Source organism: Anolis sagrei, chromosome Y, assembly GCF_037176765.1.
Source record: "Anolis sagrei isolate rAnoSag1 chromosome Y, rAnoSag1.mat, whole genome shotgun sequence".
Lineage (NCBI taxonomy): Eukaryota > Metazoa > Chordata > Lepidosauria > Squamata > Dactyloidae > Anolis > Anolis sagrei.
This window is the reverse complement of record NC_090035.1, coordinates 9,730,510-9,757,300: the sequence shown is the minus strand read 5'-3', so window position 1 is coordinate 9,757,300 and position 26,791 is coordinate 9,730,510. Positions and strand designations below refer to the sequence as shown.

General features: G+C 46.8%; 1 protein-coding gene across 3 annotated transcripts in view; it reads left to right on the top strand.

The window, feature by feature from the left end:
* The window catches only part of LOC137095350 (protein ELFN1-like), a 314,403-nt gene that overhangs the window by 195,096 nt on the left and 92,516 nt on the right, over positions 1–26,791 (top strand). The window contains exon 1 of one of the 3 annotated variants that reach the window (XM_067461901.1): positions 7,004–7,028. The exons of the other annotated variants lie outside the window; for them this stretch is intronic. The gene's annotated coding sequence lies outside the window, so the exon portion shown is untranslated. Of the gene's footprint in view, positions 1–7,003; positions 7,029–26,791 lie in introns of those variants that run through there. 3 annotated transcript variants of the gene reach the window in all.

Genomic DNA, 26,791 nt, shown 5'->3' with positions numbered 1-26,791 from the left:
ACATTTGGAGTTTTGTTTGTTTCCTGTCTCCGAACAAGAACGCAAATGGTCTTTGACAATCCTTCCAAGATGGAAATGGCGCTTCGTATCTCGGCACTACATACATTTGAGGGATAGAGACAGCCACTCAGAAATGGGTTTTTGTTGTCGAGGATGTTATTGCTACTACCAACATAAAAAAAATCCTTCGTGATTGCTTTAACTGCTTTCTCTTCCTCTGACTGAGGATGTTGCCGGTCCCTGAAGGGAGGTGAGAGGCAATGAGACGAGTTCCTTTGCTGGCCTCCAAGGAACAAAGACAAAATGCTTTTGACCATACAAGACAGAGGCTCCCAATGGTGCACTGAGCATTTTTAGTAGGGTTTGTTTCACCCTGGTTGATCTCAAGTGACCAGTTTGGGCGAGACACCTTTACCAGCTATTTAACTATCATGCAATGACCCAACCAAATCTGATGGAAACAGCAGTCACCCATGTTCCAGTTCCTGGAAGAATGGACCCCCTTCTTCCTGTGTGGTCAGATCCCTAGTCAGGATAGGTTACATAGTTAGGTACAGGAAACCCTTATCTGTGTTGGGATTCAACCCCACAATGCCCAAGTCTCAAGTCCTCAATGAGGAGCAAGTTAGTTAGTGGGTTGTTGTGAGTTTTCTAGGCTGTATGGCCATGTTCCAGAAGCATTCTCTCCTAAGTTAATTAGTTTTCCTTGATGCAAAATCATAACAACCCACAGGTTCACTTTCTATTGTTTCAGTTATCCACAGTCAGCCATGGTCTGCAAATATTACATAGTCCACCTTTCTCCTTGGTCTTGTTTTACTTGCAGTTACTTGAGCTTAACTGTGGTTAGAAAATATTCCATACTCCCCCTTTTATTTATTTATTTCATATCAAAAGCATTGCATAAATTAGTATAAAACTGATAAAAATAGAAGCAGCGCAGGCAGCTAAATGTATTTTGACCAAAAACGGGCAACAGCAACAGCATTGTCTGTAGCCTCCAACAATTCTTCCTCTAACATGAGGCAGGGCATAGTGGACAAGCATACAGATGCAGAGTTGTCTGTCCTGCTCCACAGTCACACAAGGTGTGGGATTCTTTTAGGTTGTGCTATTTTGCCAGGTTACCTTTTTATCTGCCCACTCCACTTCTGAGTCTGTTCAGGGACTTCCAAGTTTCTCATTCTTGGTTTTTCCCTGGAGGGAGACCCTCATGGGTGGGGAGTGGGCATCAAACTGGGATTTCCCCCTTTATCCACATATTCACTTTCTGTGGCTTCAACTATTTGCAGTCAACCATGACTACTACAAGGTTCACTACTAGATGTTGTTTCAGGTATACGTGGAAAGCGAGGAGCTGAGTTGCTCTCTTATTCTAGCTTGTGCCGTATTACCCTGAAAAAAGATCAAGCTAATGCCGCTGTCTAATAAGGCTTCCTCCATCTCCAGCTAGCTCTGTGTGCGAGCGCGAGCTTGTGTGTGTGCTGCTGCTGAAATGAAAGGTTGCGTCCAAAGCTCTGGGGACGCCTTGTATGAAGGGGTTTCATCCTTCAAGTGACAGAGAGGAAAAACGAAGCAGGAGAGGAAAGGGAGAAGGGAGAGGGAGGGAGAGAGAAAGGAAAGGGAAGAGGGACAACTTCTAAATAAATGCGTGCAGTCAAGTACATCTCTTTTGGAGCGGTATGCAATTGTCATCCATACTGCTGTTATTCAAAACACACTTTTCAAGGGGACAAAGAGGAGCACTTTAATGGAAACCAAATACGACGAGCAAAGGCACCACTGGATAAAGGGATCATTTCCATTTTTTTAGACGATCCCTCATAGTCTGAGGATGATGGTCCTCCAAGTGTAGTGTCTTAGGGGTGGATACTATATAATTTTCAAGCAGAGGTGGCCCTAGGTAATTTTCAAAGGTAAGCAAACAGTATTTTGGCACCCCCCCCCCAACCAATCATTGATATATATTTTCTGTTCGTCGTGGGAGTTCTGTGTGCCATATTTGGTTCAATTCCATCATTGGTGGAGTTCAGAATGCTCTTTGATTGTAGGTGAACTATACATCCCAGTAACTACACTTTCCGCACTTGCTCCCTTGTCTGGCCCGCTTTGTGTCCGGAGGCGTGCCTGAAGATCCCGGCATGTGCATCAAAAGTCACCTCTTCTCCTGACTTTCTCCTCAGCCATTGGGACCAAGAGAGAGAGAGGTGGAGAGAGAGGTGGAGATGCCCACCTTTCCTGAAGGTAGGCGCAAAAACAAAGGAGGGAGCGGAGGTGGGAGATACCTCCAGCCGGAGGGGCTCTCTCTCTCTCTCTCTCTTGGGCATTTACAGAGGCGCCTCTGCGCCCCTGGCAAAAAAAAGTGTTCTGCGACCACTTACTTCGCATAATGGATGGGCCGCCCCTGTTTTCAAGTGTAAGCAAACAGTATTTTGCCCCCCCCCCAAACCAATCACTGAAAAATAAAAGGTAGAAGGTAGAGGTGAATAAAAGAGTTACCTTGCGGGGCACCTCAAGAGTGCCCCTCAGGGATTTGCGCTATACGCAAATGCGTATCTTGCCTATTGCTTCAGCCGCCCCTGCGTAGCTGACTGTGGAGCCCTGTTCTTGATCCGCATGTTCTCCCGCAGTGAGGACATCCGTTTCCAGGTGGAAGGCAGTCCCGGTCAGGGTTGGCTTGACGCACCTTCATCTTGGCACATTTCTCCCTTTCGCCCTCCATTCATGTCTCTTCGAATTCTGCAGCACTGCTGGTTACAGCTGGCCTCCAGCTGGAGTGCTCAAAATCCAGGGCTTCCCAGTTCTCGGTGTCTATGCCACAATTTTTAAGGTTGACTTTAAGCCCATCTTTAAATCTCTTTTCCTGTCCACCAACGTTACATTTCCCGTTCTTGAGTTGGAAATAGAGTAACTGCTTTGGGAGACAGTGATCAGGCATTCAGACAATGTGTCCAGACCAGCAGAGTTGATGGCGTAGAGCATCGCTTCAATGCTGGTCATCTTTGCTTCTTCCAGCACTATTATATTATTATTATTATAACTTTATTTGTACCCTGCTAGCATCTCCTGAAGGACTCGATGCGGCTTACATCGGCCAAGGCCTCAAAACACAATACAACAATACAATACCTAAAGCAAATTAAAAACAGTTAAGCAGAATAAACAACAGACAATAAACAATACATCAAGACACTATAAAACTGGGCCGGGCCAGAGTAATGGGTACAAGATTAAAAGTGCTGGTGTGGCAGGAGGTATGTAGGATTATAAGTAAGTGCAGTGTGCAGTGTGAAGTGATCTTAGTTCTACTAAAGTGCTTCTAGGACTTGGTATTGGAGATTCCTAATCTGAGAAGGCACATCGGAACAGCCAGGTCTTCAAGTTCTTTCTGAAGACTGCCAATGTAGGGGGCTGTCTAAGATCTTTTGGGAGGGCGTTCCAGAGTCGGGGAGCCACCACAGAAAAGGCCCTGTCTTGAGTCCCCACCAAGCGCACTTGTGGCTCAGGCGGGATCACGAGCAGGGCCTCTCCAGATGACCGAAGTGAACGCGTGGGTTCGTAGATGGAGATGCGGTCACGCAGGTAGGGTGGTCCCAAACTGTTCAAGGCTGACATTTGACATTTGTCTGCCTGTCTTCCCAAGAGATTTGAAGGGTTTTTGGAGGCAACTCTAAAGGAAGCACACTGGAACAGCCACATTTTCAAGCTCCTAAAGACTGCCAAAGTGGGGGCTTGCCTGATACCTTTAGGTAGAATCGTTCCAGGAGTTGAGTGTGACAATTATTTCCATTACTACGATAGGGACCAAAGGATAATTTTGAAGTCATGACATAGTTCTTCAAACCATCATCCAACTCTGGCTCTTTAACCACAATATGGACTTGGTTGGTCTAGTACAGTGGTTCTCAACCTGGGGTCCCCAGATGTTTTTGGTCTACAACTCCCAGAAATCCCCGCCAGCTTACCAGTTGTTAGGATTTCTGGGAGTTGAAGGCAAAAGACATCTGGGGACCCCAGGTTGAGAACCACTGGTCTAGTAGCTCAACTAACTATACTTTTGAAAGATCTGAAAGGATTTAGTGCCCCAGGTGTAGTTACTGCTATCTAGGCTAAAGATAAGAGTAATACTCAGAGTGGCTGGACGTAAGCTGATGATTCCTCATGAGGAAGGAATTATCCCTGCCAAGAGCAACGTTCACATCGTTGGCAACCTGCAACGGGAGCAGGAAGCCTTGTCCTGAACTTTTGAAGGCATTGCTCCACTTCTGCAGCCAGAACACTCAAATGTCATTGCATGCAGTGTGGGAAGAGCCACTATTAGGGGCCTGTCTTTCCCAGTGGGATATAGTTATGCAGAATGTGGAAAGGGTGAATGCACCAGCCCTTGGCATCTATTAGGGTGTAGTTCCAGGATCTCACCATAGATACCCAAATCCATAGATGCTTAAATTTTATTATATACTAGCTTGGGGTGGTGCCTTGGTTATTTGAGAAAGGCAATGTTTGTTTTTCGATGTTTGGTAATACCAGTTTGCTAATGTATTATAAGGAGCCTCCAGTGGCGCAGTGGGTTAAAGCGCTGAGCTGCTGAACTTGTTGACCGAAAGGCCGCAGGTTCGAATCCGGGGAGTGGCATGAGCTCCCGCTGTCAGCCCCAACTTCTCCCAACCTAGCAGTTCAAAAACATGCAAATTTGAGCAGATCAATAGGTACCGCTCCGGCGGGAAGGTAATGACACTCCATGCAGTCATGCAGGCCACATGACCTTGAAGGTGTCTGTTCACAAATTGGCAACAATTTGATGCCTCTATAATTATAACAAGTAAAAATAATCAAGAAATTCTGTTAAAAACAATAGCATATGATATATAAAATATAAAAATCGTACAAAGCCTTAAAACATTATCGTGAGCATCTCCATGTCAAATCATTATTCCATTGCATTATCAAGTAGTTCCATAATTCTGTTTAGCTATGCTGTATTTGGGAACGCTTGCTCAAAAAACCAGGTTTTCACCTTGTTTCAAAAAGTCAGGAGGGAGAGAGCTAATCTTATATCTCTAAGCAGGGCGTTCCACAGTCGAGGGGCCACCACTGACAGGGCCCTGTCTCTCATCCAAATCAGATGCATCTGTGAAGAAGTTGGGAGTGAGAGCAGGGCCTCCCCAGAAGACCTTAATGTCTTAATGCCCAAATGTGAACACTGGTGGAGTTTGGGGAAAAGAGACTTGACATTTGGGAGTTGTAGTTGCTGGGATGTATAGTTTACCTACAAACAAAGAGTCCCTTGAACCCCACCAACAATAGAATTGGGCCAAATGCCCCAAACAGAACCCCCATGACCAACAGAAAATACTGTGTTTTCTGATAGTCTTTGGTGACCCCTCTGACACCCTCTTGCGACCCCCAGGTTGAGAAACACTGCTTTAGAGGCCCTCCAATCCAACCCCCTGCCTTGTAGGAACACACAATCAAAGCACCCCAAACAAATGACCATCTCTTCTTCTCTTGGACTTTTAACATCAATGTAATGGCTTGGTGGTGAAGGCGAATACATACATTAAAGATGGGAGGATTATTTGGGGCTGTCCTTGCCATGTTGGATTATTTGGGAGCATTGGGATTGTGGCGTGGTTGGCTGAGTGTCAGCTGCATTAAGATCACTCTGACCAAAAGGTCATGAGTTCGAAGCCAGCCCGGGTTGGAGTGGGTTTCCAACCAATTGTGTGTAGCCTGTTGTCGACCTTTGCAACCCGAAAGACAGTTGCATCTGTCAAGTAGGAAAATAAGGTACCACCTTAAAGTGTGGGGAGACTAAATTAACTGATTTATGAGGCCATAAAGAAGACTCCAGCAAAGCCTTCCAGCGGAGAAGCATGTGGGGAATGCAGAAGTGCTTCATCAGTGTCGCAGATGGACAATGAAAGCAACAGCTCCCATGGTGGCCATAAAAATGTTAAATCGCCTCTGTGTATGTCTGTATATGTTTGTATGTCGAAAAATGGCATTGAATGTTTGCCATATATGTGTACACTGTAATCCATCCTGAGTCCCCTGCAGGGTGAGAAGGGTGGAAGATAGATAGATAGATAGATAGATAGATAGATAGATAGATAGATCCAGACAAGACAGAGGTACTCCTGGTCAGTCGCAAGGCCGAACAGGGCATAGGGTTACAGCCTGTGTTGGATGGGTGTGACCCTGGACTCATCGCTGAGCCTGGAACTCCAGGTTTCGGCGGTGACCAGGGAAGCATTTGCACAGCTAAAGCTTGTGTGCCAGCTGCGCCCGTACCTTGGGAAGTCTGACTTGGCCACGGTAGTCCACGCTCTGGGTACATCCCGTTTAGACTACTGCAACGCTCTCTATGTGGGGTTACCTTTGAAGACAGCTCGGAAGCTCCAACTAGTCCAACGCTCGGCAGCCATGATTTTAACAGGAGCGGAGCGCAGGGAGCATACAACCCCCCCCCCCCTGTTGCGCCAACTCCACTGGCTACCGATCTGCTACCGGGCTGAATTCAAAGTGCTGGCGTTGGCCTTTAAAGCCCTAAATGGTTCTGGCCCAAGCTACCTATCTGACCACATCTCTGCCTATGAACCCACCAGGACTTTGAGATCTTCCGGGGAGACCCTGCTCTCGATCCCGCCTGCTTCTCAAGCTCGGCTGGCGGGGACGAGAGATAGGGCCTTCTCGGTGGTGGCTCCTCGGCTGTGGAACGCCCTTCCTACGGACATTAGACTAGCACCATCTCTAATGGTATTCGGCAAAAAAGTGAAGACCTGGCTGTTTGAGCAGGCGTTCGAATAATTAGTGCAATGATTGGTTAATGAACACTGGAATGGAACAATGGATGACGAATCTGGAACATGTTTTTGATGACGAGACGACAGTGAATGGGTCGTGTAATGTGTAATGTGTTAGGTTGTCAACTGTTTCTATACTGTAGCACTGAATTTTTGCTGTTCGTATTTGTTGTGAACCGCTGTGAGTCGCCTTCGGGCTGAGAACAGCGCTATATAAGCAAGGTAAATAAAGAAATAAATAATAGATAGATAGATAGATAGATAGATAGATAGATAGATAGATGATAGATAGCTGTAAAATGTTGGGACAGTTGGATGGGAGAGGATGCTATGGTATGTCTCCAAATCCAAACTCCTAAGAGACAGGCTCCTTCTTCCATCCTCTTTGGTTTTGTGGCATGCGTTGGTTTGCAGCTTTAAGACTCCGAAAAGAATTGCCTCTGATCAAGGTGACGGAGGGAGCTTTTCTGAACCGAAATGGGAAAAGAGCGAGGTTCATAGGAACGCGAACAGCCTGGAAGGTGTTGTTGATCTGCTTCCTCACTCCCCACTCAATGATTAACATCCAACAATAGCCTTGGTTTAATCCAGTCCCTTATATCAGATGGTAAAATGAGATATCGCACGACTCGGCAGGGAGTTAGACGCTCCGTTATAAAATATATCGCAGGAAGATTAAAAGGCTTCCCGAGATGAAGGCAGGCTGAAGGTATTTATTTATTTACGGCTTTTCACACCACCTGATAATCGAGTAGCAACAGGAAGCGGAGCCTCCATCGGACAGCCAGGCCATAAATTTGGCAAACCAATCAGTTGAGTTCTCTGTCTGGCAGCAGAGCTGAGAGGGAGGCAGGTGGAGGTGGTCCGCTCAAAGCCGCATAAAGCACCATGGGGCCACTGTCTTCTGCTTTGGTCAGACCTCATCTGGAATAACCCCACGTCCAGTTGTCTGCAGAAAAATTCAAGAAGGATATTGACAACCTGGAAGATGTCCAGAGAAGGGCAACCAAAATGGTCAAGGCTCTGGAAACTGTGAATCCCTCTGAGGAGCAGCTTAGGGATCTGGGAATGTTTGGCTTGGAGAAGAGAAGATTGAGAAGGACCAGTGATCATAGAATCATAGAATCAAAGAGTTGGAAGAGACCTCATGGGCCATCCAGTCCAACCCCCTGCCAAGAAGCAGGAATATTGCATTCAAAGCACCCCTGACAGATGGCCATCCAGCCTCTGTTTAAAAGCTTCCGCCACACTCCAGGGCAGAGAGTTCCACTGCTGAATGGCTCTCAAAGTCAGGAAGTTCTTCCTCATGTTCAAATGGAATCTCCTTTCTCATAGTTGGAAGCCATTGTTCCACGTCCTAGTCTCCAGGGAAGCAGAAAACAAGCTTGCTCCCTCCTCCCTGTGGCTTCCTCTCACATATTTATACATGGTTATCATATCTCCTCTCAGCCTTCTCTTCTTCAGGCTAAACGTGCCCAGCTCCTTAAGCCACTCCTCATAGGGCTTGTTCTCCAGACCCTTGATCATTTTAGTCACCCTCCTCTGGACACATTCCAGCTTGTCAATATCTCTCTTGAATTGTGGTGCCCAGAATTGGACACAATATTCCAGGTGTGGTCTAACCAAAGCAGAATAGAGGGGTAGCATTACTTCCCTGGATCTAGACACTATGCTCCTCTTGATGCAGGCCAAAATCCCATTGGCTTTTTTTGCCGCCACATCACATTGTTGGCTCATGTTTAACTTGCTGCCCACGAGGACTCCCAAAACCTTTTCACACGTACTGCTCTCGAGCCAGGCATTGTCCCCCATTCTGTATCTTTGCATTTCGTTTTTCCTGCCTAAGTGGAGTATCTTGCATTTGTCCCCGTTGAACTTCATTTTGTTAGTTTTGGCCCATCTCTCTAATCTGTCAATCTGATTCAATAATCTAATCTGATTCAATATTAGAAAGGTGGTCCCACTGAGGAGGGAACATGTTTGTTTTCTGCCACTCTGAGAACTAAGGCACAATGGAGTCATGGATTCAAATTGCATGAACAAGATTCCACCTAAATGTATAGTCAAAGGTTTCACGGCCGGAATCACTGGGTTGTTGTGAGTTTTCCAGGCTGTCTGGCCATTTCCCAGAAGCATTCTCTCCTGATGTTACACCTGCATCTATAGCAGGCATCCTCAGAGGTTGTGAGGTCTGTTGGAAACTAGGAAAAATTGGTTTATATATCTGTGGAATAATGTCCAGAGTGGGAGAAAGAACTCTTATCTGAGTATTGTCGAAGGCTTTCATGGCCAAAATCAGTGGTTGTTTTAGGTTTTTTCGGGCTATATGGGCATGTTCTAGAGGCATTGTCTCCTGACGTTTCGCCTGCATCTATGGGAAGCATTCTCACTACCTCACTACCTCTGAGGATGCTTGCCATAGTTGCAGGCGAAACATCAGGAGAGAATGCCTCTAGAACATGGACATATAGCCCAGAAAAACCTACAACAACCCAACTCTTATCTGTTTGAGGCAAGTGTGAATGTTGTAGTTGACCACCTTGATTAGCATTTAATGGCCTAGCAGTTTCAAGGTCTGGCTTCTTACTGTCTGGGGGAATCTTTTGTTGGGAGGTGATTTGCTGGCCATTTGCTAGGCCATTAAATGCTAATCAAGGTGGCCAGTTGAAACATTGACACCTACCTCAAACAGACAAGAGTTCTGTCTGAATATTCTTGATATTCCACAGATAGGTTAGGTAAAGGTTTTCACCTGACATTAAGTCCAGTCGTGTCTGACTCTGGGGTGTGGTGCTCACCTCCATTTCTAAGCTGAAGAGCTGGCTTTGTCCGTAGACACCTCCAAGGTCATGTGGCTAGCATGACTGCATGGAGCGCTGTTACCTTCCTGCCAGAGCAGTACCTATTTATCTACTCACATTTGCATGTTTTCGAACTGCTAGGTTGGCAGAAGCTGGGGCTGACAGCGGAAGCTCACACCGCTCCCCGGATTCAAACCTGCAACCTTTCGGTCAACAAGCTCAGCAGCTCAGCACTTTAACCCACTGCACCACTGGTGGCTCCATTCCACAGATATATAAACTCAAATTTCCTAGTTTCCAACAGACCTCACAACCTCTGAGCATGCCTGCCATAGATGCAGGCAAAACATCAGGAGAGAATGCTTCTGGAACATGGCCAGACAGCCCAAAAACCTCACAACGGCCCATTCCACCTAAACATTAGGAAGAACCTTCTGATGGTCAGAACTGTTTTGACAGTGGAATCTGTTGCTTCAGGATGTGTTTTGTGCAACTCAGCCTCAAGTGTGTCCATTTTGGATGCCGGGCATCTGTGTTTGCCAACGGGCTTTGCTTGGGATGGGTATAACGCTGCTTGGTTTGTGTCCAACAAATGCAGTCAAAACAAAACAAGCCCCCTTTGAAAAAAAACCAATTTCCATTAAGTACATTTTTTGCTAACCATTTGAGATAGCAATTGCAACGATGATTGCCCCGTTGCAGTTAATGATACTATTTTCCCCGCTAATGTTTGCTCCTCTCGAGAAAAAGGTCAATAAACCTTGTTAACGGCATTAGCGTTCTCGCTGTAATTCCTCTGTGTGTTTACCTATATGAGGAAATAAAGAGGAGAAAGGGAATCCATTAGGTTCACAGAGAGATCAAGAGCCGACTGCCAGGTACAGATACCTCTGGTTATGACCCTCTGAAGCATCTGAGATGTAGAAAGGGATGCTGTAGTTCCAAACCAGTTCTGCCATTGGGTAGAGTGAAGTAGCAGATAGGGCAACACTGAGAAGGAGCAAAGCACAGAGGTGAGGTATAGGCAGAAAGGTTGAGTATCTTTCACCCAGTGGCTGAGACAGAGCTTGGAGATAATCCAATTTGGGGCTAGTTACAGGAATGAGGTTTCCATAACACAAATAAAGTTCTTTATACTTCCTTCTTTGCTTCCATGTTGGGCTTCTTTCTCATGCAGATAAACAGCTTTTCTCTCACAGCGCCCGTTCTCACACCAAACTTACACAGGAGCATCACACAGTTGCTTTACACACAGCTACCTTCACACTGGAGCTCCGCACAGTAGATCCAGGGAAGTCATGCTATCCCTCTATTCTGCCTTGGTTAGACCACACCTGGAATATTGTGTCCAATTCTGGGCACCACAATTGAAGGGAGATGTTGATTCTAAGCTGTAATGTGTATAGAGGAGGGCAACTAAAATGATCAAGGGTCTGGAGAACAATTAGGAGCAGCTGAAAGAGCTGGGCATGTTTAGCCTGAAGAGGAGAAGGCTGAGAGGAGACATGATGAGGGCCATGTATAAATATGTGAGAGGAAGTCATATGGAGGGAACAAGTTTGTTTTCTTCAGCCATGGAACAATGGCTTCAAACTACAAGAAAGGAGATTCCATCTGAACATTAGGAAGAACTTCCTGGCAGTGAAAGCTGTTCAGCAGAGGAACTCTCTGAACAGCTGTGGTGGAGGCTCCTTCTTTGGAAGCTTTTAAACAGATGCTGAATGGCCATCTGTTGGGCATGCTTTGAAAGCAATTTTCCTGCTTCTTGGCAGGGGGTTGGACTGGATGGTCCATGAGGTCTCTTCCAACTAGAATCATAGAATCATTCTAGTAGCCTTCAACCTGGTGCTTCTCTCACCAAATCTTCTCACGCAAAGCCTACTCACACTGAAGCCTACCTCACACTGAGGCCTTTCTTTTACTAAGACCTTCTCACATTGAGGCAAACTAACACTGAGGCCTTCTCATACTAAAGGCTCTCTCACACTGAGGCAAATCAACACTGAGGCCTTTCTCCCACTGAGACTTTCTCACACTGAGGTGAACTAACACTGAGGCCTTCTCATACTGAGGGCTCTCTCACACTGAGGCAAATTAACACTGAGGCCTTTCTCCAACTGAGGCCTTTCTCAGAATGAGAGCTACTAACCTACAGGCACACCTACTTATAGTGAACTATAGCCTTTGCTGTGTCATTGCATCCTTTTAATACTTTCAGTGGTTGACTCACGTTTTTGTAATGAAAAATAGCTAGTTAATTTTTAATATTTCTGACAAAACATACTCCCAATATGGGTTGGGGCCTTGGTTTGAGAGCCACAAATTACCTTCTATCTGGTGAACATGATTTTTCACATTTAACACCCACATTGGCAAGCAGGGCTGATTGTGAATAGCAAATATTGGGGAGCTGTAACCTGTAAACAATGAAACTTTTCTAAGTTTTGACCTTTCCCAAAGTGATTATTGGCTGGGGCATTTCATGGCTTAAGTATCCAGAATGTGATGGTTTTATTCTCAAAGTTACAAGACCTCTCTGAGATGCTGAATCTGAGAAACCAAAAGAACTACAGCACCTTGGAGAGCTCCATTAATGAATTAACCCTGGAGTGGGTTCACCATCTTGATTTAGAATAGAGCAGATTTGCTTGTTGGTGATGCTTCGCCTTCCACACAGAAGCTTGAACAACATTGGCACAGATCAGCCACCGTCTTGCACACTCACCTGACAGCGAAGGGATGCTGATGGACAGGTGGGTTCACTGTGGAGGGAAACCATCTGCGGAGGAGCCTGAGAAAGAAGCAGTGTGACAGGCAGGTGCTTGCATTTTGCTCTCTGTACGCATCAGTGCAAAATTGGCCCGGCATGCTCAGCAAGGAGAGTCTAAGTCATTGCGGCAGGCCAAGGGCTCACGCGTCATGACTCTGCTGTTGTCGGCAAGCACCAGGGTGCCTCCTGGTTTCCCAAACATGGCTTGTGCCTCAGAAGGAGATTGGATAAAAGGTGGAAGTAATGAGATGTGGAAATCTTGGGAGAGGAGAGCCAAGCTGGTGCCTCTCTCGCTGACCCATCTGCACCCATCTGCACACCCAAACCATAAGCGGTGTCTCTGTGTCAGATTCTGTAGTGCCAACCCCCTATGTATGGCGATGAAAACATCCCCTGAATTGTCTCCAATCAGGCCTAGTCTCTGATTCCTCCACATCATGGTGTGTCAGTCAAGCTCAGAGTGGTTTTTTATGCAGCCAGGCTGATGTGAAGAATTTTTAGATGATGATTTGTTTATTTATTTAGTTACTTACTTTACTTATATACCTCTGTTCTCAGCCCAAAGGCGACTCACAGCGGTTCACAACCAACAAGAACAGCAGAAATTCAATCCCAGATATAAAACAGTTAACAATCCTGCGCAGCACACAATTAATAAACATTTATTACAATAACTAATCACTATCATCTCATCCACAAAAACATAATCCAGAAGAAACTGGATTTAAAGTGGATCCATGCTTTATGTAGTATGATGAGGTCCTGGGGCATCTCATATTGTTGCTGTGTACCTTCAAAATATGGAGACCCTAAGGTAGTGTTTCTCAATCTGGAGGTCGGGACACCTGCGGATGTCAGAGGGGTCACCAAAAACCATTAGAAAACACAATATTTTCTGTTGGTCATGGGGATTCTGTGTGGGAAGTCTGGCCCAATTCTATTATTGCCGGGTTTCAGAATGCTCTTTGATTGTATAAATCCCAGCAACTATAACTCCCAAATGTCAAGGTCTGTTTTCCCAAAACTCCACTAGTGTTCACATTTGGGCATATTGAGTATTTGTGCCAATTTTATTCCAGATCCATCATTGTTTGAGTCCACCATGCTGTCTGGATGTAGGTGAACTACAACTCCAAAACTCAAGGCCAGCACCCACCAAATCTTCCAGTATTTTCTGTTGGTCATGGGAGTTCTGTGTGACAAGTTTGGTTCAATTCCATCATTGTTGAAGTTCAGAATGCTCTTTGATTGTGGGTTAACTATAAATCCCAGCAACTACAACTCCCAAATGACAAAATCAACCCTCTCCCCCCAACCCCACCAGTGTTCAAATTTGAACGAATCAGGTATTTGTGACAAATATGGACCAGTGAATGGGAATACATCCTGCATATCAGATATTTACATTACGATTCATAACAGTAGCAAAATTACAGTTATGAAGTAGCAATTAAATTAATATTATGGTTGAGGGTCATCACAACATGAGGAACTGTATTAAGGGGTCACGGCATTAGGTAGGTTGAGAAACACTGCCCTAAGGTGACCCTGTTGTGGAGTTTTCCTCATTAGATTCGTTCAAATGGGGTTTGCGTTGGCCTTCCTCTGAGGCTGAGAGAGTGTGACTCAACCAGAGTCACCCACTAGGTTTCCATAGTCAAGCAAGGATTCAAACTCCGATCTCCTAGTGTCCTACTCCAATATTTAGATCTTTCCTATCACAGGGATACACATCTATCCTGTCATCTCCAAATTCTGCAGCAAAACGTCACATTTTCCTTTGTCAACTGAGTGTGCAAAGACAATGCACCTTGTTTTAAGGCAGAGTTATGCTTCCTAAAGCCTTCTGAGAACACAGTCCTTCAAAACAAGGTGCATGCTCCAGAAACACCTTGTTTTGGAAAAGGAAGGAGACGGATTGTGATTGTGATTCACAAAACTGCTTGATAAGAGGTTCCCCTTCTGAAGCCCAAGGAGAATGTGCTCAGCCCTCCCCTCCCTGGTCCACCATACGGCCTTTGCCCTTTTCTGCCGTGATGCTAAGGTTGTCAACCAGCTGGAATTTTACTGCTTGGCTGGAATGTCACCCGCCTGGCTCCTTCCCAAATCCTAGAGGGTGTTACGCTGAGAGGAGGATTGATGGCATCCCTTTTCACTGCTGGCACGAGGTGGTGAAGGCGTTTGCAAAATGTCAGCGGGAACATTGTAAATGGTGGAACCCTGTGTCACCATAAATTAACATTCCAGGCACCAAAGCTCCCTCCCTCTCAGCAGAGATGTGCTGGAAATCCCATTCGGTATCCACCAGGCATCACATATCTGCATCCTTTAAGCCTTATCTTTTCAACCCTTGAGGGCTAGACACACAACCATTTCCTTAAAATGAAAGCAGGGGTTTTTCAAGCAGTTTGATCCAACTTTGTGGGTAGGTAAGCACAATTCTTTCCCTTCTTTTTCTATATTCCGCCTCCATGTGTTTTGGGGTTTAATGGTGTGCTGGCACAGTAGTGCCAGGAGATTTGAATTCCTTTTCTTGTACTGCTAGTTTTCATAAATCTATTTAAGCCATGCATTTTTGCAATAAGGTAGCTTCCCTCAGGTTGCAGTCATAGGTCCAGCTGCCTGCCAATCATCATTAGAATCTTTAGACCCGCCCTTTTTCCCAGGGTTTTGGAGGGAAAGGGGGACTTTTTTAAGTCTCACTGTTGGAAGCCTAACAGAAGGACGTGTGGGTCTCTCTCTCCCACCTGCACAAAGGCTTCATTTCTCACAGCTTTGCTGGGGGGGAAAGGAAAGGATCCACAGCTTTTGCTGGGGGTTAAACAAATAGTTCCTACAGCCTTCGTGGAGAAACTAAAAGACACCTTTCAGCTTGGCAGATCTACAGGAATCTTGCCTGGTAAGGGACCACTCGGGCTATCCATAAAGCATCTTGGAGCCGGGAGTAGGGGCCTCACGCCAGCAAGGTAACGAGAGATTGCCCAGGGAGGGGTCAAAGGATTTCCCTAAGGAATAAAGGAACAGTTTACCACCAGCTGCCTGCCCCTTGTTGGCAGATTGAGAAATCTACCGGTTTTCCAAGGTTATAAAGTGTTTAATTAATTTCTTAGAAGATTTAAGCCCAAATAAAGAACTTTGTTGAACTTACCTCGAGCCTCAATTGAACTCTGTTGGGAAATCTAAAGGGCCCTTCAGCTGAGGCACCCCAGTGTCCCATTGGGCATACAGAGAGCACGTCCTGTTAACAGACATTATTTCAGGCCCAGCGTGCGACACCACAAATGGGTCGAGGAATGGAAACATCTGGGTGTTGAGCAAGGATGAGAAACAAGTATTTATATACCCCATGACTCTCCAAAGTTGGCGTGGGCTGATCTATATAAATAAAATGTAATGTTCCTTTGTGGGATTAACATAACTCAAAAACCACAGGATGAATTGACACCAAATTTGGATACAAGACACCTCTCAGGCCAACAAGTGACCATCACTCATAAAAACACTGAAAACACAGTGGAAAGGATTTTAAAAGCCAAAAAAGCAAAAAGATGCTCAAAAATAACTTCCTGGCAAATAACACACACAATAGCATATTCACACTCTCTTCTGGACTACAGATCCCAGCGTCCCCTAGACCAGGCCCTTTAGAAGAAGATGATGATCCAAATGCACTGCTTCCAAGATGCAAGCTTTCTTCTCCCTTGATTTCTTGGAGAGCACCCCAATCCCTGCATATTTCCAATTTCCTATTCCTGGACTGCAACTCCCAGCAATCTTCCAGATAGATAAAATAGATAGATTAGATAGAGGTAGGTAGGTAGGTAGGTAGATTGATCAATCAGGAGGATTGCTGGGAGTTGCAGGTCAAGAATAGGAAGAGAAGGAAGAAAGGGGAGAAAAAGGAAGGGAAAGAAAAGGTGGTGAAGAAGGAAGGGAAGAGGAAGAGAAGGAAGGAGAGAAGGAAAGAAAAAAAAGGGAAAGAAAGAAGGAGAGAAAGAGGGAGGGAAGTTTGGCCACAGTAACGCATGGTGTGTACAACTAGTGAAAGTTAAAATTACATCTCCAAAGAGGCTGTAATTTTGCTCTGAGATGTTTTTGGTTTTTTTGCAACTGAAATTCTTCTCTTACCCTTTTTCTAAATCTCTATCTCTAACTAACTTTAACTCCAATCATGCCTTCTCTAACCAAACTCTATCTAATTCTAACCATTGCACTAACTCAGTGTTTCTCAACCTTCCTAATGCCGTGACCCCGTAATACAGTTCCTCATGTTGTGGTGACCCCCAACCATAAAATTATTTTCGTTACTACTTCATAAGTGTGATTTTGCTACTGTTCTGAATCATAATGTAAATATCTGATATGCAGGATGTCTTTTCATTCATTGAACTAAATTTGGCACAGATACCCAATCGAATACTGGTGGAGTTGCTGGGATTTATAGTTCACTACAATCAAAGAGCATTCTGAATTCCACCAAACTTGAACCAAACTTGCCACACAGAACTCTCATGATCAACAGAAAATATTGGAAGAGTTTGGTGGGCATTGACCCTGAGTTTTGGATTTGTAGTTCACCTACATCCAGAGAGCACGGTGGACTCAAACAATGATAGATCTGGACCAAACTTGGCACAAATACTCAATATGCTTAAATGTGAACACTGGTGGAGTTTGGCGAAAATAAACCTTGACATTTGGGAGTTGTAGTTGCTGGGAGTTATAGTTCATCTACAATCAAAGAGAATTCCGAACCGCACCAATGATAGAATTGGGCCAAACTTCCACACAGAACTCCCATGACTTGAAAGGGACTTGCTGACATGAGCCTCCCTCCAGCCTTGTCACGCTCTCCCTCACCCACACATGGGTATCATGCTGCCATGCGCCAAAAATGCCTGCTCTCCCTTCCCGCTTGGAGTCTCAGAAACAGTCCTCCCTTTGGCTAAGAGGCCAGCCAATCACATCAGATGAGGGCTTTTGGTGGGAAAAATCACTGTCTGTTTCCAAAAAGGAAGAGAAGTACAGGCGGAGAGATCTTCACCCTTCTCTGCCAAAGGGGTTCCTAAGACAATGAGAAATATATGTTTGCTGATGGTATTTGGCGATCCCTCTTAACCCCCAACCTCCCCCAGGGTTCCCAACCCCCAGGTTAAGAAACACTGCTCTAACTCAATCCCTAGCTACTATTATTTATTTATTTATTTATTTCTTGCACTTATTGACCGCCCCTCTCAGCCCGAGGGCGACTCGGGGCGGTGAACAACAACAAAGAAGACAGTATACAGTGAATCCCGACGATACAAACCAGACAGATACAACACAACATATACTTATACTAAAAATCCGCTTCGTCGAGTCCTGGGGTCATAGCCGAGGTTCGTAGTCCTAGTTCATTCCAATGTCATTCAAATACACTCAGTTGAAGGCCTGCTCGAAGAGCCATGTTTTCAGGCCCCTCCGAAAGGCCAACAAGGAGGGCGCCTGTCTAACTTCAGCAGGGAGGGTGTTCCACAGCCGGGGGGCCACCACCGAGAAGGCCCGCTCCCTCGTCCCCGCCAGACGTGCCTGTGAGGCAGGCGGGACCGAGAGAAGGGCCTCCCCGGATGATCTCAAGGCCCTCGTGGGCTCGTAGGCCGAGATGCGGTCTGCAAGGTATTTTGGGCCGGAACCGTTTAGGGCTTTGTAGGATAACACCAGCACCTTAAATTGGGCCCGGTAGCAGATCGGCAGCCAGTGGAGCTGGGACAGCAGAGGCGTTGTATGCTCTCTGCGTCCAGCTCCCGTTAACAACATGGCTGCCGCGCGCTGGACTAGCTGAAGCTTCCGGGCCGTCTTCAAGGGCAGCCCCACGTAGAGAGCGTTGCAGTAGTCGAGGCGGGATGTGACCAAAGCGTGTACCACCGTGGCCAAGTCAGACTTCCCAAGATACGGGCGCAGCTGGCGCACGAGCCTAAGCTGTGCAAATGCTCCCCTGGTCACCGCTGAAACCTGAGGCTCCAGGCTCAGCGATGAGTCCAGGGTCACACCCAAGCTGCGAACCTGCGCCTTCAAGGGGAGTGCGACCCCGTCCAGCACAGGCTGTAACCCTATACCCTGTTCGGCCTTGCGACTGACCAGGAGTACCTCTGTCTTGTCTGGATTTAATTTCAGTTTGTTCGCCCTCATCCAGACCATTACAGCGGCCAGGCACCGGTTCAGGACTTCGACGGCCTCCTTAGTAGCAGGTGGGAAGGAGTGACAGAGTTGGACGTCATCTGCGTACAGGTGACACCGCACCCCGAAACTCCGGATGATCTCACCCAGCGGCTTCATGTAGATGTTAAACAGCAAGGGGGACAAGATGGAACCCTGAGGAACGCCACAGGTCAACGGCTGCGGCGTTGAACAGGAGTCCCCCAATAACACCTTCTGGGTACGACCCTCCAGAAATGACCGGAGCCACTGCAGAGCAGTGCCCCCGAGACCCATCTCTGCAAGGCGCCCCAGAAGAATACCGTGGTCGACGGTATCGAAGGCCGCTGAGAGGTCCAGGAGCACCAACAGGGACACACTCCCCCTGTCTAGCTCCCGGCGCAGATCATCCACTAAGGCGACCAAGACCGTCTCGGTACCATGTCCCGGTCTGAAACCAGACTGTGCCGGATCCAGATAATCCGTGTCTCTCAAGAATACCTGGAGTTGTGAGGCCACCACGCTTTCCATGACTTTGCCCAAGAAGGGAAGATTGGAAACAGGCCGAAAGTTGTCCAATTTAGTGGGGTCAAGTGATGGTTTCTTCAACAGCGGCTTTATAACAGCCTGTTTTAGGCTCGCTGGAATCTTGCCTTCCCGAAGGGAGGCATTAACCACCACCGTTACCCACTCGGCCAATCCCCCTCTGGCCTCCTTAAGAAGCCAGGATGGGCAGGGGTCTAGGATGGACGTGGTGGGTCTCATTCCTCCAAGTACCTTGTCCACATCCTCGGGTTTCACAAACTGAAAAGAATCCAACAAAATCTGACAAGCAGGTGCTTGTGTCACATCCACGGAGACTGCATCTAATGTGGCGTCCAGCCCAGAACGGATCAAAGCGACTTTGTCTGCAAAGAACCGAGCAAATGCTTCACAGCGCGCTGCCGAGTTGTCAGGGCTCCCACCCGTGGGGGGAGTTAAAAGACCTCTGACAACCCGGAACAACTCCGCCGGACGGTTTTTTGCAGACGCAATAGTGGCCGCAAAGAAAGTTTTCTTTGCGGCTTTTATTGCCGCGGCATATGCCCTCAAAAAGGACACAAACCGTGTTCGGTTTGACTCGCTTGGGTCCGATCGCCACACGCTCTCTAGAACCCTCTTCCTTCGCTTCATCGCTGCCAGCTCCTCAGTGAACCAAGGGGCTGGTTTAGCTCGGTTACTTGAGAGGGGACGTTCCGGAGCGATCTTGTCAATAGCCCTGGCCATCTCCCCATTCCAGAGAGCGACCAAGGCCTCGACATTATCACCTACCGCGGTGGCGGGAAACTCCCCAAGAGCCGTCAGGAATCCGTTCGGATCCATAAGCCTCCTGGGGCGGACCATCTTAATGGGTCCTCCACCCCTGCGGAGGTTAGGGGGCGCAGTGAGCCTAAATCTAATCAGGAAGTGGTCGGTCCACGGCAACGGAGAGATGGACAACTCCTCTACACCGCCACCCTGCTCCCATCCCTGACAGAAAACCAAGTCCAATGTGTGTCCAGCACAGTGGGTGGGGCCAGTTATTTGTTGGGACAGCCCCATGGTTGCCATGGCAGACATGAAGTCCTGAGCCGCACCTGAGAGGGTTGCCTCGGCGTGGATGTTGAAGTCCCCCAGCACAAGGAGCCGTTGGGACTCCACCGCCAGGCTCGAGACCACCCCCGCTAGCTCAGGTAGGGAGTCTGTAGTGCAGCGAGGTGGACGGTACACTAGCAGAATCCCTAATCTGTCCCGGTCACCCACCCTCAGGTGGACGCATTCAAAATTTGTGGTCTGCGGGATGGGGCTCCTGGTTAGATGGATGGAATCTCTATAGACCACTGCGACCCCGCCTCCCCGTCCTCCGGCTCTTGGTTGGTGTTGCACGGAGAAACCTGGAGGACAGAGCTGGGAGAGGTTTACGCCCCCCGCTTCATCCAGCCAGGTCTCCGTGATGCACGCCAGATCTGCCCGTTCCTCCAGGATTAAATCCTGGATCCAAGTTGTTTTTCCGTTGACAGATCTGGCGTTCAACAACACCACCTTCAAGCTAGAGGGCCCGCTCACCTGGTTACACCAATTTACCTTAGGAGACCGATTGGGAATAGTCAATTTGGCTAAGCGGTCCGAATTAAGCCGAATTCGAGGTCTCCTTCTCCCGCATCTCCTCCTTCCCACCACGACCTCTATGGGGGCCCCTCGGCTAGTGGAACACCTCCCCCCCTCTATGCCGCAGTTCCGAACTATAAGATTACTTTCTCCTGCGCTTGTTGTTATGTTTATAGGCTCTTGCCAACATCCCCTCTCCCCCTCCTCCCCCCTCCCCCCCACATCTTCAATCACAGGCTCCAGAACTACCTCTCACTCTAACTAACATTAACTCTAACCATCACTCTGACTCTAACCTATTTCGAGATCAGCAATTCACTGTCTTTCTTTGGCCAGAAAAAAAGGTTGATCTAAGATTTCTGGATGTGTTGATGGACATAGGAACAACTGTAGGAGTCTACATGCTTCAATGGACTTTACATATTATTAAACTGCAGGACTGAGCTCCACATTATTTAGTCCTTATTTCCCCTAGGAGAAGGGACATCCTGAGAAAGCCTCTCGCCCAGCAGTAAACACATCTGAGTTGGACATGTGTAGGAGTCAGTCTTCTGCTCAACGTCTCATGCAGAGAGACATCTGAGCTTGGAAAGGTTACTTTCTGGAATAGAAATCCCAGGGAATCACCTCGTTGACCATGTTGGATGGGTTTTGGGAGCCGTAGTCCAGCATCATTTGAAAGCTCTGGAAAAAACTCGATGAGTGTATTGAAAGCTCTGGAGAAAACATGACGAGTGTATATGGCCTGATCGGCTTCCTCTTTTTTTGACCGTCTCATCTTCAAAGGCTGTCTTCATGAAATATGAACCACCCTTGAGGATTAGAGGGCAGGGCATGGAGCATCAGTTCCCTTCCTGGTTATGTATTACCAAAGTTTCTCTTTCAAGCAGCAGAAGGTGTGAACCAGGGCTGAATGTTATGGCTCAAATCCTATTGTTCAGCTTTGTATCGGTAGTATTCACCAAGTCATTGACTCACCATTCAGTGGATTCCTTTGACCAGTCAACTGCAACTTAAGACTACTAATCAAACATGAGGTTCTGTAGTTCTACCAACATTGTTTGATTGCAAGTCCCAGCATCCCCAGCCAGCCAATGGGGAGGAACACTGGGATAAGTAGTCCAACAAAAGAATTACACCAGGGTTCTTCAACCTACAGCCCTCCAGGTGTTCAGTGGTCAGGAATGATGGGAATTGAAGCCCAAAACATCTGGAAGGCCTCAAGTTGAAGAGGCCTGAACTACACAATCCTCACCTGCTGGTTCCATCAGAAATCACTGGCCCAGGTTACACAGTGAGTGGGTTGTTGTGTTGTAAGCTTTTTGGGTATGTATGGCCATACTGATTTTTATTTATTTATCGTGTCAGGAGCGAACCAAAACAGTTGTATTGCGTAAAAAACAAACAAAACACAAAGTTTGCAGGCTTGGTATTCTATTAAATGTCCTTTGACCAGTAGCTGGCCACTTGGAGTGCATCTGGTGTTGCTATAAGAAGGTCCTCCATTGCGCATGTGGGCTCAGGTTGCGTAGGTGGTCAGTGGTTTGCTGTTCTCCACACTCGCATGTCGTGTATTCCACTTTGTGGCCCCATTTCTTAAGGTTGGCTCTGCATCTTGTGGTGCCAGAGCACAGTCTGTTCGGTGCCTTCCAAGTCACCCAGTTTTCTATGTGCCTGAGAGGGAGTCCCTCATTTGGTATCAGCCAAATGGTTATGTTCCATACACAGTGGGTTTTGTGGCTCATGTCCAAGTCTGCATCTCTAACCACTTCCCCTAACTCAACCTTGGCTTTAAACAGTGCAACACATGGGCCTAATGTATCTCCTATGGCTTTGGTAGAGTCTTCCTAGCCAGGAAGCCTCAAAGGTGGTTCATTCCTTGAAATATGGCAGTACCTGCTATTTGTTGGCAGACTCCCATCCAAATACTGGCCAGACCTGACTCTGTTTACACAATCCTCACCTGCTGGTTCCATCAGAAATCACTGGCCCAAGTTACATAGTGAGTGGGTTGTAAGTTTTTTGGGCTGTATGGCCATGTTCCATACACAGTAAGTTTTGTGGCTCACGTTGAAGTCCGTATCTCTAACCACTTCCCCACGTTGACTCAACTTTGGCCTTAAGCAGTGAACCACATGGGCCTTATTACCCTTCTTTCTTGTGACGACAGATGGGACTGGATGTTGGTTGAGAGCATCTGTGTTTCATTCCTCCTTTTGGACCTCTCTGTCACTTATAATCTGGATGTAGTAAAGACCTAATTGTAGAAGAGCGACCTGATGTATTTCAAACGAGACAAGGGTAATGGGTCCACACTGGCCATAACTCCAGTTCCGCAGCAGAACTTCAAACTTGTCATTGCAAGGAACCTCATAGTCTGGCAATGAGTAAGGAAGATGTCTGGGTTGCCAAAGAGATAGTTTTGGATTGGCTCTGGCAGGACTACAATTGTATTACCTGTTACTGAAGTCCCAACGCATCTGAACTTGCACTCATGGGGATCCATAGTTCAGCAGGAGAACATCTGCTTTGCATTACAACAATTTGTGTTTAAGTCCTGGCGTCACATTGTAATGTATAGTAGACAGTTGTAACAGTTTGATACTATTTCAACTGCTATGGGATTTCATGTATTTTTTGCATGACAGCGTGAGTGTCTTAGGTTGGGGAGTATATTACACACACACACACCAGCCTAGACAAGTGTAGACTATGGTGAGGAATGCTGGAACTTGCCATCCAAGAGCATCTGGAGGCCCACATGAAGACTACATAATTTATCCTCAATTTTTTCATGTCAGGAGTGACTTGAGAAACTGCAAGTTACTTCTGGTGTGAGAGAATTGGCCATGTGTAAGGACATTGCACAGGGGACGCCCAGATGTTGATGTTTTACCATCTTTGTGGGAGGCTTCTCTCATGTCCCTGTATGGGGAACTGGATCTAACAAGCCCTATGAGGAGCGGCTTAAAGAGCTGAGAATGTTTAGCCTGAAGAAGAGAAGGCTGAGAGGAGACATGTCACCCACCTATTATTCTATTTATTTATTATTTATTATTTATTTCGGTTTCTTCTACTCCGCCCTTCTCACCCCGAAGGGGACTCAGGGCGGCTTACAAAGGCACAATTAGATGGCAACACCACATAACAGTAGTAAAACAAAATAACATCAGTTAAACAGTTGAACAGTTAAACAACACTTCCTGCATTACAACCCTAAAACCAATAAAGCAATAAAACAATACAAACCTAATTACTCCTCATAGACGGTCGGCGTTTGCTATCTCATAGTCCAAATTCCAATTCCACATTGTCAGTCCTGTCAGTCCTAGTCGTTTGATTGTCCTTACCTAGTTGTCAGATTGCCCAAAGGCCTGGTCCCACAACCATGCCTTTACTTTCCTCCTGAAGGAGAGGAGGGATGTTGATGCCCTAATTTCTCCCGGGAGTGAGTTCCACAGGTGAGGGGCCACCATCGAGAAGGCCCTGCTCCTCATCCCCACCAACCTCACTTGTGATAGCGGTGGGGTCGAGAGCAGGGCCTCCTCAGATGATCTCAAACTCCGGGGTGGGGCGTAGAGGGAGATACGTTCGGACAGATACACTGGACCGGAACCGTACAGGGTTTTGTAGGTCAAAACCAGCACCTTGAATTGTGCTCCGGCAGCCAGTGAAGCTGACACAGCAGGGGGGTGGTGTGCTCCCTATATGACGCTCCGGTGAGTAATCTGGCTGCCGCTCGCTGGACCATTTGAAGTTTCCGAACAGTCTTCAAGGGCAACCCCACGTAGAGTGCGTTGCAGTAGTCTATTCTATGAGGGAGCTCTATCCGCTCTTCCCAGATTCAAACCGTCCTGCCAGCACAAGGGTTTATCCCATTGCACCACTGCCATCCCCCATGAGTTTTCTTAGCAAGGAATCCTCAAAGGTGGTTCCTTCCTTGAAATATGGCATGAATCAACCCACCAACCAACAGTACCTGCTATTCGTTGGTGGTCTCCCATCCAGATACTGGCCTGGCCTGACTCTGCTTAGCGTCTAAGGTCAGAAGGGATCAAACACCTTCTGAGTATTTAGGCACGGATCTGCTTCAGCCAACAAGCCTTTGCAAAAATTGACAAATTCAGGACACAATGTTCTCGTTAGCCCCGAAGGCAAATAATTCATAACAAACAAAGAGATCGAATGGAAGCGTTATCGGAACATCAATAAGACATGGCTTGTTCCTCACCAACTAACTAAAAGCATTTCTTGCATAAGTTAAATGCCTCTCCTGCCTCTCCTAGAGGTAATTTTGACACATCTGCTTGTTTATTTATTCATGTATTTATTTAATCTACCACTTTTCTCCAAATATGGGGCCCAAGGTGGCTTGCAAGGGCTGGTATCCTGTTAGTAACGTAGCCATGACTCCAACTCTTCCATAGCTTTTGAGCACCAGGTCTGTAATTAGAGGAAGACGGGTCCAAAGCCAGTCAGGGATTCCTTTCTTGCATTTTCTTTGGGCCTTTGAGATCCTCCCAAATGCATTTGAGACTAAAAGTAAGCAGCAGAGGAGAGAGGGGAAATAAATAAATAAATAAAACCGGCTAATTAGCAGGCAATTCCTGCCGGGTTCCTTGACTGCCGTTCCTTCTGAAGTATTCCTTCGCAGAGACAGATGCCAGCGTGACGGCTGTGTGCCACCAAAACAGATTTCTTGGTCACCAGATCAATGCAGACAGGAGATGTGTCTGAGGAAATGCAGATTAACTTCCATGAGGCCAGTTGGGTGAAACCTTGGCTTCTTCGGAGCTGATTTCAATGTTTATTTCCCCTTTCTTAAAGCATATTTTCACAGGTGCAGAATTAATGGTGGCTTCTGCTTGTTGTTCAGAAAGATGGTTCTCCTAATGCAGCCTGAAATCACATTGGCCTTTTTGGTAGCTGCAACACATTGTTGGCTCATGGTGGGCTATAATGCAGCCATGTTTTCACATATCTTCTCCACAGTCCCCAAATCCTTTCATTAGATACTTTTACCTTTGGTTTGAAGGTGCTTCCTCCCTCGCATCGCAACTCTCCTATTTCTTGTATACCAGGCATGGTAAACCTGGGTTTTGGACTCCAATTCCCACTCCAGGGTCTGGAGAACAAGCCCTATGAGGAGCGGCTTAAAGAGCTGGGCATGTTTAGCCTGAAGAAGAGAATGCTGAGAGGAGACATGATGAGGGCCATGTATAAACATGTGAGAGGGAGTCATAGGGAGGAGGGAGCAAGCTTGTTTTCTGCTGCCCTGGAGACTAGGACGCAATGGAACAATGGCTTCAAACTACAAGAAAGGAGATCCCATCTGAACATTAGGAAGAACTTCCTGACTGTGAGAGCTGTTCAGCAGTGGAACGTTCTGAACAGCTGTGGTGGAGGCTCCTTCTTTGGAAGCTTTTAAACAGAGGCTGGATGGCCATCTGTTGGGCATGCTTTGAATGCAATTTTCCTGTGTCTTGGCAGGGGGTTGGACTGGGTGGCCCATGAGGTCTCTTCCACCTCTATGATTCTATGATTCTAGTAGACTTCAACCTGGGGCTTCTCTCACCAAAACTTCTCATGCAAGGCCTTTTCACACTGAGGCCTACCTCACACTGAGGCCTTTCTCCCACTGAGACTTTCTCATACTGAGGTAACCTAACACGGAGGCCTTTCTCCAACTGAGGCCTCTCTCAAAATGAGAGCTACTAACCTACAGGCACACCTACTTATATTGAGCTGCAGCCTTTGCTGTGTCATTGCATCCTTTTAACACTTTCAGTGCTTGACTCACATTTTTGTAATGAAAAATACCAACTTAATTTTTAATATTTCTGACAAAACATACTAGGACACAGAGCAATGGCTTCAAACTACAAGAAAGGAGATTCCATCTGAACATGAGGAAGAACTTCCTGACTGTGAAAGCTGTTCAGCAGTGGAACTCTCTGCCCCAGAGTGTGGTGGAGGTTCCTTCCTTGGAGGCTTTTAAATAGAGGCTGGATGGCCATCTGTTGGGGGGTGCTTTGAATGCAATTTTCCTACTTCTTGGACTGGATGACCCATGAGGTCTCTTCCATTGCTCTCAATCCCTCCTGGATCGCAAG